This window comes from Theropithecus gelada, chromosome 4 (assembly GCF_003255815.1).
Source record: "Theropithecus gelada isolate Dixy chromosome 4, Tgel_1.0, whole genome shotgun sequence".
Classification (NCBI taxonomy): Eukaryota; Metazoa; Chordata; class Mammalia; order Primates; family Cercopithecidae; genus Theropithecus; species Theropithecus gelada.
The window spans coordinates 72,099,611-72,112,890 of NC_037671.1; the positions used below are offsets into that span (position 1 = coordinate 72,099,611).

The 13,280-nt window shown below is 39.3% G+C and overlaps 1 protein-coding gene and 1 pseudogene across 5 annotated transcripts in view; one reads left to right on the forward strand and one right to left on the reverse strand.

Annotated features, from left to right (window-relative positions):
• Window positions 1-13,280, forward strand: part of KCNQ5 (potassium voltage-gated channel subfamily Q member 5) — a 572,501-nt gene that overhangs the window by 523,351 nt on the left and 35,870 nt on the right. The gene's annotated exons all lie outside the window — the stretch shown is intronic.
• On the reverse strand, window positions 7,199-11,148 carry LOC112622124 (annotated as a pseudogene).

The following is a 13,280-nucleotide window of genomic DNA, read 5'->3' on the forward strand; positions in this document are numbered from 1 at the left end:
ATTTAGTTAGTTACTATCCGACCAAGTAATTTTATTCTTGGGCATTTAACCCAGCGAAATTGTTATGTTCCCATAAATCCTATATATGCATGGTCATAGTAGCTTTCTTTGTAATGACCCAAAACTGGAAACAATCCAGAGTAATATTAATATTTATTATATAATATATTACATATATTAGTATATTACATATGATATATTAATGTATTGCATATGATGATATTATGTATGTACTATAAATATTTAAAATACTACTGAGTAGTTTTCCATAGCATGTATGTGCCACAATTTGTTTAACCTTTTGCCTATTGGTCAAACTTTTCAATAGACAAAAGGTTAAAGAAATTGTGGCACATACATGCTATGGAAAACTACTCAGCAGTAAAGGTGAATGAAGTATTGATACACACAACAATGTGTTTGAATCTTGAGAGAATTATGCTGAGTGAAAATATACCAATCCCAAAAGATCACATATCATTAATTATTAAGTATTACTGATGTATCATACATTAGTGTAGTGTGGGAAGTGTGTATATATATATATATGTGTATATGTGTGTGTGTGTGTGTGTGTGTATCTCCATTTATGTAACATTCTTGAAATTATAGAAATGCATATCATGAGTGGTTGCCAGTAATCATGGTGGGAGCTGGGAGGAAGGGGGTATGGCTCTAAAAGGACAACATGAGGACTCCTTGTGGTGATGGAAATGTCTATATCTTGACTGGATCAATGTTAATATTCTGGCTGTGATATTTCACTATAGTTTTGCAAGATGCTCCCATTGTAGGAAACTGAAGAGAGGGTACACAGAATCTCTGTGTTGTGTCTTACAAATTGCATGTGAATCTACAATTGCCTCAAAATTGAAAGTTCAACTTAAAATAATAAAAGGCAAATGATATAAGCCCTTTGTTACAGATTATAATGATTTTCTTCCTCAACTCTCCCACTCTATCCCTAGGCCCCTTTCCAGGAGCAGCCATTTTCTATTTATTTTAGCTATTTCTCTTGATATTTACGTATCTCCATATTTTTCCAATAATATGAGTGTACTGCTGACTTCTGACTAATTCATTTTGAATACCGTTTACTTTCTATTCTGGTAAATGAAGATTTCACTCTTCCTTCTGCAGACCCTCCCAACCTTTCAACATAAGTCACTATAGTTTTTTGAGAAGTCAAAATTCAGTGTCTACATTATGTATACATATTACATTGCACTATGGTTGTTTCTTACCTTTTGCTTTTCCTGTAGTAAATTAAATAGCTTGTTGATTGTTGCTGTTTTCATAATTCTTCCCACATCTTCCAATAATCTCTCAGTAATATTTTCCACAAGGTAAATTGCGTCAGGTGACCAATCGATCCCATTGTGACTTTTCTTTGAGAACACATTCTGGAAACCTCCATTCTTCTTTTACCTGAGCTGGCCGCTCTCTAAGCCTGCTGCACAGCCATTATCTTTTGAATTCCTTTTTATTTTCTTCTAGATTGGATTCTCAGTTTTCAGGATCTCGTGTTTTTGTCTTTCTTGATTCACTCCATTATTTCAGAGAGTAAAAATCCAGGTTTTTTTAGGTAAAAAAGATGATATGATGACAGAAGGCATGATGATGACAGCTGTCAGTGTGTCTGTCCCTCAATTCACACTAGTCCTATCTGGACCAATTTCCCTCTCCACCTGGCACACTGCCTTCACACGGGAATTTTCCTTCACTGTCACCCTGCTGACTCTTGTTGTGTCTCTCTGTGTCACCCTGCTCTGTGGCTGTGTCTCCCTCTCTCTTTGTTTACTTTGCCATTTTGATGAAGTACATCCTATCATACATTCCTGAGAAGAGTGTCTGGAAGGCAAAATTTTTAAGAGCTTGTATGTCTGGAAATAGTTAGTATCCATTCTAGAATATCTTATTGGGTTTTTTTTTTCTCCCTTCATTTTCTCTGTTATTGCTTTATGAAAATCTGTTATTTGAAAGTTGGACTTGCATACTGGCCCTGATTTTCTTATCCTTCCTCTTTCATTTTCTACCTCTTTGTCTTTTTGTTCTACTTTCTAGGAGTTTTGGCCAATTTTATCTTCCAAATCTCTTACTAAGATTTTCATTTCTGCTGTCATTTCTAAGGTTCTTTGTTTTTGTTGTTGTTGACTAAGGGTTCTTTTATTTTAGTATCCTATTTTTGTTGCATGGATAGAGTATTTTGCCTTATATCTGTGAAGATATTGACAATGTTTTGAAATTTTCATTTCCTTAGTTTCTGTTACCTTCTAGTTGCTTTTGATCTTCATTTTTGTATTGGAAGATTTCCTTAGATACTTAGTAAACTTGAATGTTTTCTCATAATAAAATGTTAAAGACTAGAAGGGTGACTGGAGTTTCTGAGTGTATTACAGCTGATTAACTTTGATCTTCACCATAGGTTGACCTGAGTCAACCACTTTTGGGGGAATTCCTGGCAACAGTATCTTTAGCTCTTTTTTCTTGCACTGATCAGATTCCCCAGAAAGTAGTTACTCCTGGAGGGAAAAAGTCTTACTACCATTATTATGATAGTGAGCAGGTTGCACTGGGTCCTCAACATTCAATCTGTTTATGATCACTTAATACCCCAGCTTTTGGTTGAATACCTGTCCTTTGACTGTGTTGGATGTATCTTTGGATGAGGGGGTGACCTCTCATCTAAAGATTTCCATCTTCTGCTGGAATAGAAGAGGACCATATGCCCAGGAGTCTGGGGGATATTGCACGCAACCTTCCATATCTTAGTTATCCCCCCTTTATGCTTGGATCAAGAAGTACCTAATGTTGCCAATTCCTGAGCCTTTTGAGTTTTCTAAAGTGTAAATCTTGTTGTTCCTAGCTTTTCTCAGTGTTGGCATAGGGTTTTCTTTCTGGTATCAGCTAGTCAGTTACCTAACTTGTCCATCTGCTTTCCCACTTCCAAAATTATGTTGTTGTCATCTCCTTTCCTTTTCTCTTCTTTTATGGGTTTATGTCTTTTTTTAAAGTATTTCATCACTATAGTTTTAGTGGGTTTTTCAAAAGGAACAAGATTAGATGTATATGTTCAATCTACCATCTTAACCCAAAAAGGAACTTCTGTCTTATTTATATGTGTATGTGTGCATCTTTGTATGTGTGTGTGCTGAATCACAGCATAAACTATAATCCTTATTTTGGATGAAAGTCAAAGAAGTCAATTAGTCCAGGCCAACAAAAAGTCATCAAGTTCAGTCAAAGGCTAGTCATATTTTCTCTTTGCTATGAAAGCCTCCCATAGAGCTGAGAGAGTTTTGAAGACATTTTTTCAGAATGTGGTATTCATAGGAAGCTCTAAGTCTATCTCTTTAGGAAAAAAAAAAGGTAAGCTACACTTCCTCTAATAGTGCATTTAAATGTGTCCTCCATTTCTGTTTTGAGTACTAGGATTATTTATTCTGGGTCCCAAATTTTCACATCAAGAAAGTCATAATACTAAATAAGTAAAATAAAAAACAATAAAAATAACAAGTAATCCCAGCACTAAGTTATACAATCTGTGTCAATCTGTAATCTCCAATTCTGCTAAAAAAAAAAAAAAAAAGAAAAGAAAAAGAAAAGAAAAAAAGAAAGAAAAAAAACGCTTGCTCTCCAGGTTGCATCTACTTTGGCAAAAATGCATGGAAAATGCAATTACCTGTTCAAAATATTAAAATTAGCTCTTTAACTAGAATATTGCTTTAAAAGCTCAAAAGGATATTTAACTTTTAAGCCAATATGTGCTACAGATATGGATACCTAGAGGCTTTTTTTTTCCAATAAAAACAAATTTTCAGAATTTTTTTCAAATATTGTATCATTTCTACAGCCTAGAAAAAATGTAATGAGAGTATGTTCACAGATGTATCAGAATTTTTATTAGAGCATTATCTTTTATTTCTATGGGAACTCAGTGAGGTGATTTTCTAACTCTCAATTTTAAAAAACTCACTTGTAAGCTATTACTTCAAATCTCCTAAGATTCAGAATTGAGTAAACAATGGTCACATGATTAAGATTTTACAATTTGTTGCTACAGTACCAGCAATATAAGGTATTGAGATAAATGTCAGTTTGGACAAGGTGATAGGTGTGAAATATCCAAAAGTGACATGTGAAGTAATGCTATCTTGCTGTAAAGTATTCAGATTTCCATTAGTGTTACATTATTCCTGAAGAGAAAAAATAAGTCTGAATTGCCTTCTTTTTTATATTAATGTGGATGATACCGATAACTAGTGAGAGAGAGAGAGAAATCCCTCTTCCTTTTGTACCAATGTGAACACTCTTCTATTATTTACTAATTATAAATGTATAGATCCAAGAGTTTCAAGTGGGCTTACAGGTTGCATTTCCACCTAAAAATAAACATGCAGCATACCATATTTATTCAACAAATATTTCCTGAGTTCTACTATAAAAGGTATTCGTTCTTTTACTTTAAACTTCTTTTGCCTCTTAAATATTTTCATGGGCTAATAGGGGAAGATTCTATTTAAAATGTTTATAAAAAGTAAACATAATGTGGAAATTTGGGGTTTTTTCACAGTAGCGTTTTGAAGTATACCTAGTCATGAATGATCACAAAAACAAAACGAAAATTTATCCATAGTGCAACAGAAAACAATAAGGCCAAAATCCAGAGGTTAGCTACATGAATGACAAGACACAGTCCTGCCCTCATGGAGCTCACTGTCTAACAAGGGAAGGGGCTTGTAAGCAATGAAATATAATACAGTGTAATAACTGAGAAGACACAGGCATACACAGTAAAGGAAGGGCCGCATCAGTCTTCCTTCAAAGAGGTGGTAGACTCTTGAAAGTCTTGTCATTGCAGAGCTAAGCCTGAGGCTCTAAACTCCATCATGCCACCCTCCACACTTCATCCTCTGTGCTTAGGACCTCTCAAAATAAAAGAAGTTGCTAGACTGCAAAATAAAATTATGGTTTTCAAAGTGCCACAAAAGTTACATGCAGGCTGAAATTAAAATGGCGTATTCTAATTATTCTGATGTTCTCCACATTGTGAGTGTCCCTTGCTATTGTTGGTGCCCCATGCATATTATAATCTGTCCACCACAAATTCAGCACCTAGAAATTACCAGTCAAACAAATAAGAAAAGCAAAGAGGATGGATGAGAGTGTGTAGACGATACTCCTTGGGAGAGTGTCCAATGGTGATGGCGCTTGAACAGCACCTAGAGAAGTAGTTGGAATTTGGTGTGGCTGGAGCGTGGGATTGGAAGGCCATCATAAGATGAGGCTGAATGGGAACTTCTGGGACATCAGAACCAACTTCCTTCCCAAGGCAACCAGAGATGTTTAACTTTCCATCTATGTTGAGAAATTGACTTTGACATTAAACATCAACTGATGTACAGGAAGAGACTGGAAGGGAATATACCAAAATTTGATAGGATTTGTCTTAGAGTGTTAAAACCACAGGTGATTTTTTTTCTTTGTCTGTGATTTAATTTAAAATTCAAATTTTCAAGGTTTCTATAATGCACATGTGTTACTATTATAATGAGAGAAAAACAAGGTGAAAATAAAAACTATTTGAAAGGAAAAACATCTAGAGTAAAGAATACATTATCAGGAGTATTTTTCTGGGTTCTTTATTCATGCCTTGAGGACCTAGTTTGGCTCTTGGTTACTTAGCAGCATCCAGCGTGGAACAGAAAGAAAAGTCCCTAGCCAAGGACTTAGTGAAATGAAATTGTGCTACTGCATCAGGGCCCAAGCAGTTACTCTAAACTCTAGTTGGATTAAAGGAATTGTCTTTGGACTAGCACATGTCTAAAATTGTAACTCTAAATTTAGGATGATATTTCAGGTTTTGAGAAATGATAGCAGAGGGTGGCAGGGGGTGAGTAATTGAAATACAACCAGCAGCAGAAGGAAGGAACCCTTGGAAAATAAATTATAATTCATTACAGGATATAATAAATTAGTTATCACCACCATTAATAGTAGCCATTTTAATGTGTGTTCCCCATAGCATAATGAAATAGAATCATCACATACTTTATTTAAATTCCTAAAATAAAAATGAATTGTGAGGCTGGGCACAGTGGCTCATGCTTGTAATCCCAGCATTGTGGGAGGCTGAGGTGCACAGATCACCTGAGGTCAGGAGATGGAGACCAGTCTGGCTAACATGGTGAAACCCCATCTCTACTAAAAATAGCCAGGCGTGGTGTGCACCTGTAGTCCCAGCTACTCTGGAGGCTGAGGCAGGAGAATAGCTTGAACCCGGGAGGCAGAGACTGGAGTGAGCCGAGAGGCACATTGCACTCCAGCTGGGCAGCAGAATGAGACTCCATCTCAAAAAAAAAAAAAAAACGAAAACAAAAACAAAAATGAATTGTGAACTTCTAGCCCTCACACTTTCACTGCAAGTAACATATCACAATAATGGTTGCTTTTTTATGATGATGCATAAATATTTTGTTACAGGGTACAAAAATACTTTTCACTTTTTGGTTGATTTCAAGGTTTGGAAAGAATGAGGAGCAGCGGCAGGCAGGGTGACTGTGGAGAGGTGAACAGAACCGCATAGAGGGCGTTCCTATGACTGCTGGCCCGTCCGAGAAGATGGGAGCAGAGAAGCCCAATTTGAAAGGAAAAGGCAAACCCCATCTATCTGTTGGGTGGAGGCGGACGCTGAGTCTGGAAGCGTGTGGGGCCGCGGGAGCGTGGTGGGTGCAGGAGCGAGGCGAGCAGAGAGGGGCCAGGCAGGATGAACCGCCGGGGGCCAGGACCTGTTGCTATGGTGACAGCGTGAAAACAAACTGTACGCTGACATATACACAAATGTAAGCGTCTTCATTCGTGCGAGAAAACATGCAAAATTAAACGCCTCGTTTCCTCGAGGGGAGCTACAGAAGCAAGTTTGGGTGGGAGGTCAGGCCTTGCAGGGTCCCAGTGACCCTCGAAGCTGAATCTGGGCACCCCAGCGAGAAGGTCCCCAAATCCTCCTGAGAGGCGTTGGAGAAAGGCTTGAGGGTGCAGAAAAGGGCTGAAGAAGAGTAGGAAGGGGAAGGAGGAAGGGGAACAGGAAGGAGTACACTGGCGGCCCGGGGGCGGTGGGAGCTCAGGGGCCACCACTGCTGGTGATCCCAGCACCACCACAGATTCCCAGAACCAACTCCCCGGTGACCTGACGGAAGAACTAACAGAAATGATGATACTTCCATCCTTGCTGAGTGGTGTCAGAGGATGGGTACCAGCGCACCTGGCATGGAGGGCGGCGGCAGCTGCAGTGGCAGCTGGGTAGGTGAATGCAGCATGGGTGATGGGTGGGGTCAGCTCTGTAGTGTACAAAGGGTAGGAGCCCAGGCCTCTGGGAATGCAGGGATCAGAGCAGCCCCCTTCAGCTCATAGGGGTCCCGAGCGATGAAATAAGTGTGCTCCTAGGGCGGGGTGCACGTTGGTGGGATTTGGAGTTGCCGTTAGCTTGCTCTTGACCATCTTGTTGTTGGCTTTGGCAAACTCTAGTCTCAGGGCCTGTGGGTTCTCGGGATCTAAGCGAATACGGTTCAGCGCATTATTGGCCGCTTCTGCTCCTGCCCAGCTGTCAAAGATCACAAAACAAACAAGCTGTCTCGCGGTGAGCTTGATCACGGACTCTTCATACCCCCTTGAAAGGCCAGAAGAACAAGTAGAGTTCTCTGGGTTTAATGTCGATGGGGAGGCCGCTGATAGTGTCCGGGCCTCCTCCTCCAGGACGCCGCAGGAGCCCGCGCTGGAGCCAGTGCAGGTGCCGCCACCTCGCTCGCCCTCTGGTTGCTCCTGGTGCGGGGGACGGGGCGGGGCGGTGGGAAGTGAACGTCAAGGCAAGCGCGGCGCCGGCCCCAGCAGGGAGTGGGCATGGTTACCTTTAAGACTTGGAACTTTGGAAGATTTTTTTTGGGGGGGGAGGGGCTGCGGGGAGATGGAGTCTTTCTCTGTCGCCAGGCTGGGGTGCAATGGCGCGATCTCGGCTCACTGCAACCTCCACCTCCCGGGTTCAAGCGATTCTCCTGCCTCAGCCTCCCGAGTAGCTGAGACTACAGGCGCCCGCCACCACGCCCGGCTAATTTTTGTGTTTTTAGTAGAGACGGGGGTTTCACCATGTTGGTCAGGCTGGTCTCGAACCTGACCTCAGGTGATCCGCGCGCCTCAGCCCCCCAAAGTGCTAGGATTACAGGCGTGAGCCGCCACACCCGGCCCGGAAGATTTTTTTTTTCTTCATTCTGTTTTCCTATTTTTCAAATACTTCATATCAAAAAGTATACATTATTTTTGTGATGAAAAAATTCTTAAATTCCTTAGGAAACTTTAAATAAAATATAAATAATTTATAATCTCATGCACTAGTACAGCTAATTTTATTTTTACATATTCTCTTCTAGCTACTTTTATTTTCACATACTATTGTACATAGTTATAATCAACATAAGTAGTTTCATATTTTAATTTCATTGCACATTTTAAAATATTTTCATGTTATTACATACTATTCATAATTGTATTTTTCATAGCTGTGTAGTACACCTGCATGATCAAATGCTATAATTTACTATAATTTACAGTTTTCTATTTTAGGGCATTGAAACTTATATAACTATTTTTCAATGGTAGGTGATAAACATTATTGCATTAAGCTACGTTTCTATTCTTTTCAAACTTATTTTCCAAAGGAAACTTCTCTAGTATAAAATTGTAAGATTGCTGATTATATAGCAAAGGCATGGAATCAATCTAAGTGCCCATCAGTGATAGATTTGATAAAGAAATTGTAGTATATACACACCATGGATACTATGCAGCCATAAAACAGAATGAGATCATGTCCTTTGCAGGAACACGAATGGAGCTGGAGGCCATTATCCTCACCAAACTAACACAGGAACTAAAAACCAAATACCACATGTTCTCACTTATAAGTGGGAGCTAAATGAGGAGAGCACATGGATACAAAGAGGGGAACAACACACACTGAGGCCTACTTGAGGGTGGATGGTGGGAGGAGAGAGAGGATCAGAAAAAATAACTGTTGGATAGTTCCTGGGTGATTAAATAATCTGTACAACAAACATGACTTTACCGATGTAATAAACCTTCTCATGTCCCCCTGAACTTAAAAGTTTAAAAATCAAAAATAAAAATAAAAAGATTGCTGATTATACATTGTCTTTTATTGCCATAAAAATTTAATCTAATTTATATTGTCACCAGCAATGTCAAAGTGTGCCAAATTTATCTCAATTTTGTATTAGTTATTATTCTTATGAAAATTAAATAGGTATAAGTTCATGCTTTTAATTTACAGTATTTAAATTTCTAGTAAGGCTGAATAATTTTCAGTCATTTTTTACTAGTCTTTCCTGACTGACTTATTTGTACATATATATTTTGGATTGTGATTCATTCAAATAAGTTCCTTATACATTATAGATATTAAGCCTTTTTTATATTTTGGAATTCTTCCATAATCAAGAATTTTTGGCATCGTAATTTAGTTATTGTGGGAAGTAACATGTTCTGTCTTCATTATCAAAGCTGCCGGCTCTCTCCTTTATAATTTCTCCTATTGCCCCAAATGTGAGGACGTTATTATTCCTCACAGGCAAAACAAGTGTTTCTGCTATGTCTTTGACAATTGGGTTTTATTTTTGTCGGTGACTGTGTAAGCTACTTGTGTGTAAAAGCAGTAGTGATTTCTTTAAAAGAGAAAGAGGGCCAAAGCCTGAGAAGAGGAGGTGTTTTGATGGCTGCGGGTAGAAGACAATGACTGGAATTCAGAAGGCTGAGGCCTTCAAGCTCAATTAAAGATGACTAGAATGTTGTGATAGGACAAAACCTTGTTCCTCTATCACCAGTTTATCAAAGGATTTTTAAATTGCTTTTCTGTTTTTTATGACGTAGTCATTTACTGCCGTCTTGTGAGGCATGTATGTTGTCTCAAATTGCTGCTCTGCAAAATATATCAGCAGCACCAAGGAACACAGGATGGCGGGTTAGCCAAACACACTGCTCAGCTCTGGCTGAGAGAAACCAGGAGATGTCATTTTTCTACCTACAACCGGTGGTCTTTGCCCTTGGCTATACAGTGGATTCCTTCAGAGAGCTGGGAACTCCAATGCCTGGGTCCTAGCCTTTGGTTTCTAATGTTATTGGTCTTGAGAGCATCCTGGGTTTTGGGATTTTTTTAACACTCCCCAAATGATTTTAATGTGCAGCCAAATTTGAAACCCACTGTAATCATTTCATCAAGAAATGCAAAAAAGATGTCCAAAATAAAAGAAATCAATGTATCGAAGAGATAGCTGTACTCCCATGTTTATTGCAGCACTATTCACAATATCTGAAATATGGACTTAACCTAAGTGCCCGTCAGTGAATGAATAGATAAGGAAAATGTGGCATAGATACACAATGAAATATTATTCATCCATTAAAAAGAATGAAATCCTGTCATTAGCAGCAACATGGATAGGACTGGAGGCCATTATGTTAAGTGAAATAGGCCAGGCACAGAAAGAAATAGATTATATGTGCTCATTCGTATGTGGGACCTAAAAAAGTGGATCTCATGAAGACAGAGCTTAGACTGGTGATTACAAGAGGCTGGGAAGAGAAGTTGGGAATTGGAAGAATGAGAATGAAGAGAGGTTAATTAATGGATACAGTTTGCTAGAAGAAGTAAGTCCTAGTGTTTGATAGGTCAGTAGGGTGACTATAGGTTACAACAAGCTGTTGTATATTTGAAATAGCTAGAAAAGAATAATTCAAATATTTCTAGCATAAAGAAAAGACAGATATTTAAGATGATGGATAGCCCAAGTATACTGATTTGATCTTTACAAGTTTTATGAATGTAATAAATTATCACATGTACTCCAAAAATATGTATATCTATGTATCAATGAAAAATAGAATTATTTTAAAAAAGAAATGCAGAAAGAATCTAATCTGTAAAAGGAGGTAACTAAGAAAAAGAACTAGAAACTGCCTGTCCTTCTTCCATAAATACCTTCATCTTACTGGTAAAATTTCATAGTGGAAATAGAAATATGGTCTTTGGACATAGCAGAAGTTTCCAAAATGTTCTTCTTTACCATCCTCTCTCTTCGTCATCTAAAGTCCAAGTGGTCCTTTCCAGACAGTATGGAAAGTAGCAATTAGTAGTTTTTCAAAATTCAAAATTTGGCTTAGATCTTTTTATTTTATTTTTATTTATTTATTTATTTATTTTATTTAGAGATGGAGTTTCACTCTTGTTGCCTACACTGGAGTGCAATGGTGCGACCTTGGCTCACTGCAACCTCCTCTTCTCAGGTTCAAGCAATTCTCCTGCCTCAGCCTCCCAAATAGCTGGGATTACAGGTGCCTACCACCATGCTCAGCTAATTTTTTTGTGGTTGTATTTTTAGTAGAGATGGGGTTTCATCATGTTGGTCAGGCTGGTCTTGAACTTCTGACCTCAGGTGATCCACCTGCCTCGGCTTCTCAAAGTGCTGGGATTACAGGCATGAGCCACTGCGCCCAGCCAGCTTAGATCTTTTTAAATGTTGAGGAACAGAGTACTTGAAAGCAAATCCTGAACACTGCTAATTAATAGGAAACAGGAAAGGCTTGGGGAAGACAAATAGTTGCATTTTATATTTATTTTTCTCCCTAATGCCAAGCATGGACCATTCATGGGGCTAACTCTGCCAGAGAGGATCCCAAGGGGATCCCTCACAGAGAGCAGGACTTTGGGGAGGACCTTGTTCTATGGGCATTTTGCCCTTTTCTGAGTAGGTTTTGAATAGGTGGTCACATGAGTTCACGGTCCCATAACCTACATCTCCCAAAATACCAGAACAGAGAGGCAAACGTGTAGTTGGAGAACAGAGGGCCAACCTCAGCTGGAAATTTAGCCCCTCCTAAGCACTTTAGCATTCAGAGGGGTTTAAGCCCCTAGGAGTAATAAAAAAGACATTTAATGTGTTATTAACGTCACTGGAAAGAAAATTGACAACTCAAGATACAGCAGGTCCACAAATAAAATTGTTTCCTTCAACATCGTTTTGTTAGATGGATGAGAAAAAAAAAAAAAAAAATGATTCTTGGCTGGACCACTGTCTGTGTGGAGTTGGCACATCCTCCTCAGGCCTGTATGGGTTTTCTGCAGGTTCTCTGGTTTCCTCCCATATCCCAAAGCTGTGCACTGAAGTTCATTGGCGTGTCTAAATCATCCTCATCTGAGTGAGTGCGGGGGTGTGTGTGAGCATCCTCTGCTATGTGGTGCTTCCTGTCCATGGCTGTTAGCTGCCTTGTGCCCTCCACTGCCAGGATGGGCTCCAACCACCCTCAACCCTGAACTGGAATAAGTGGGTTGGAAAATAAATGAATGAATGAATACAAATTATTGTAAAATCAAAATTTGTCAGAGCAGACTCAGTGGCTCACACCTGGAATTCCACACTTTGGGAGGTCAAAGCGGGAGGATCATTTGAGGTCAGGAGTTCAAGACCAGCCTTGGCAACATAACAAGACCTCTCCATCTCTGCAAAGAATTAAAAAATGAAAATAAAAACTAGCCAGACATAGTGACATGTGCCTGTAGTCCTAGCTAAAGGGTGGCTAAGGAGGGAGGATAACTTGAGCCAGGTGGTTGAAGTTGCAGTTACCTATGATCACACCACTGCACTCCAGCCTAGGCAACAGAGGGAGACGCTGTCTCAAAAATAATAATAATAATAATAATAAATAACCATACTTCTGGCAGTAAAATGAGTTTGGTTAAAAATAACTAGGCCAGGCATGGTGGCTCGCACCTGTAATCCTAACACTTTGGGAGGCCGGGTGGATCACATGAGGTCAGAAGTTCAAGACCAGCCTGGCCAACATGATGAAACCCCATCTATACTAAAAATACAAAAAATTAGCTGGGCATGGTTGCAGGCACCCGTAATCCCAGCTACTCGGGAAGCTGAGGCAGGAGAATCGCTTGAACCCGGAGGGGCAAAGGTTGCAGTGAGCCAAGATCGCACCACTTCACTCCAGCCTGGGCTAAAGAGCAAGACTCTGTCTCAAAAATAAAATAAATAAATAAGTAAATAAATAGCATACAATAATCATACAAATACACAAAAACTGATGCAGTAGGAAAACACCCAGCAAGCCCACCAATATTCGCTCTTGTTTTTTAACTGTATAGTGGTAGGAGGTGCCCCTTCTAATTTTCGCTTGGCAATCATTTATTCTTTGATTTAACCTCCCCC